We start from the raw sequence: 3,162 nt of genomic DNA, 5'->3' as shown, positions 1-3,162 counted from the left end.
GAGAGAGAGAGAGAGAAATAATATAAAACTAAATTTCATATAATTTAACAAACATTTCGTTCTATGCAAGATCATAATTAACATTACAAAGAATCGGTAATTGCAAGTAGTAACAAGTAATTAAAGTCGCATAAAAATCTTAATAAAATTCAAAATCATGTTAAACATTATTAACATAAAATATATAATACTGCCTTGAATTTTATATTAATAATATTTTAATATGACATTAGATATTATATTAGAATTTTAATTTTTATACGACTTTAATTGTACTCGAAATTATCAGTACGTTGTGACATTGATAATTTACCCTTATATAGATTGAAACGTTTATTCAATTACATGAAATGTAATTTCATATAATTAATTAATTTCATATTATTTCCGGATTAGCATTAAGGTGATTTATTGACTCGTAGTCTCTTTTTTATTATTTATTTTATATTATTATTATTTATTTTATATTGAATCTTTATTTTTATTATTTAGATTATAAATATGTACCGATGAAAACTTATTTCGGCATTTTTTTTGCTTTTGATTAATTTGCTCTTTAATTTTTCTTTAGCTTTTATTACTACAGCCAATTGCAATATAATATGGCATTGTTGATGTTTTATTTTAGAAAAATATAAAATTTCGTATGCGCAATATTAGTTGCTTTCCATTTGCACACAAGTGAAACTGAGCTAAGTATTTCATACTCAGGTTAATGACGTCATTATTTACTTACCAAGTATGTAAATATGAAACCGGAATTTACCAATAGATGGCCATAGTTATCAATGTAGTTGCCGTCAGACGACATCATTGACGCCATTTCCTTCTTCTGACAAAGATTTTCAACTCACAATAATACAAATTTCATACAACAGTATAGTTTGTAATAGTATTGAATTTTGTGTCTGAAAACTACGATTTGCGGACAGCATTGATTTTCTGTTACCATTTGAAGAAAACTGCTGCAGAATCGCATCGAATGCTTGTCGAAGCTTACGGTGAGCATGCTCTTGCTAAATCACAGTGCTTTGAGTGGTTTAAAAAATTCAAAAGTGGCGATTTTGACGTGAGAAACGAAGAACGTAGAAAACCACCGAAAAAGTTTGAAGAATTGCAAGCATTGTTGGATGAGGATGACGCTCAAACTCAACAACAACTCGTGGATCAATTGAATGTGACACGAGAAGCCGTCTCCATATGTTTGAAATCCAGAGAAAGATCCAGAAGATGGGAAAATGGGTTTCACATGAACTGAATGAAAGGCAGCAGGAAAACCACTTGCGAAATGCTGCTCGCCAGGTACAAAAGAAAGTCATTTCTCCATCGAATTGTGACTGTCGATGAAAAATGGATATATTTTGAGAATCCTAAGCGTAAAAGATAACTCCAGGTGAACCATCGACATCGATTGCAAGGCCAAATCGCTATGGACGGAAGACAGCTCTGTGTTTGATGGGATCAGAAAGATGATCTATTATGAACTGCTACCTGGCGAAACCGTTAATACTGAATGCTATCGACAATTTGAATCAATGTTTGTATGAAAAACGATCGGAATATCAAAAAAAGTAACACAAAGTGATTTTGCTTCATGAATGCACCACACACAGCAAAACTGGTCAAGAAAACGATTGAGGCATTTAGTTGCGAAATACTTTCGCATGCGATTTACTCACCAGACTTGGCTCCGTCCGATTACCACTTATTTGCATCGATGAGACACGCACTTCCTCAGCAGCGCTTCACTTCTTACGAAGATGTACGAAAATGGCTAGATGACTGGTTTGGCTCAAAAGAGCAACAATTTTTTTGGCGTGGCATCCACAAATTGTCAAACAGATGGAAAAAATGTATAGCTACCGATGGGCAATACTTCGAATAAAATATTTTTTATCATTTTCATGCAATAAACGTGTATTTTCTATAAAAAAATTCCGGTTTCATATTTACATATCTGGTAGTTCGGTAAAAAATTATCATAGACAATACAGGTTTGAACCTGACTTTTAAAGTGAGTTTACGAGACTCACTATAAAAACACACGGTCTCGATCTTATGCAGATTATAGACAAAAACTCGATTAAATCTTACTTGTCAGAATGCGCATTCAAAGGAACACACATTCAACTGAGTTATGACATTACAATTGAGAATTATCTGAGAATCGGTGTAAAAGCAACTATTATTCTCGTCACGATATCCAGCAGCGATATCACACACAGGCTGCGAAATTTCATTTCACATATGAAGCGGATGATGCATCATTTATCCTTGCTTAATATTCGGTGAATAACAAGGATAAATAATGCGAGAAACAGAAGGCAATTACAGATAAAGCGGGGAACCAGACTCTTACAGAACGCATAAAACATGAGAAGTAAGAAAATCAATCAGAGTCCTTTATTTCACAGAAAGGAAGGAAATAAAGGATTTCGATTGGTTTTCTTATGCATTCTGTGTTATGCGTTATGCAAGAGTCTATGTTCTTACTTTATTATTTTTAAATGCGTTTTTGAAATATAAAAATATAATATAACAATATAATATAATATTTAATAAAATAAAATAATAAAATAAAATAAAAAATAAAATTAAATAAATAAAATTAAATAAATAAAATAAATAAAATTAGCAAAATTAAAAATAAAATAAAATAATATTAATACAATAAAATATAATATAATAAATATAAAAATATAATATAACTTTTATATTTATTAAAAACGCATTTAATTTGTATAAAAACGCTTTTTAAATAATCGAAGTAACACAAAACACCCGAAACAAGGTATATGTCCAATCCGTTCGTGTCACTGAACATTGGAGCACATGAATGCAACTGCTCTAACCGCCACTTTACCTGTGATCCAAGTGCTCTCTGAATTAATTTGAAACGCGACGCGAACAAACTTCTAAAGAATAACTCATACGCTCTAATATGTTTGCGTCACCGGAACCAATATGGCGACTAGATGTTCGCGTCGCGTTAGAGCATATTCCATGGATTAAAAGCTCCATTTGCCTCACCTCAGAAGGTGGAACGATTGGAACATGTTATGCACGCATGCGTAATAGTTGAAAACGTTCTATATTGAAAAAGTATTTCAGATTCATTTTGCATAAAAACGCATTTAATAAACGCGTTTTTGATATAAATAT

This window comes from Atta cephalotes, assembly GCF_000143395.1.
Source record: "Atta cephalotes unplaced genomic scaffold scaffold00007, whole genome shotgun sequence".
In the NCBI taxonomy this organism is placed as follows: Eukaryota; Metazoa; Arthropoda; class Insecta; order Hymenoptera; family Formicidae; genus Atta; species Atta cephalotes.
Note: the sequence above shows the minus strand (reverse complement) of the source record.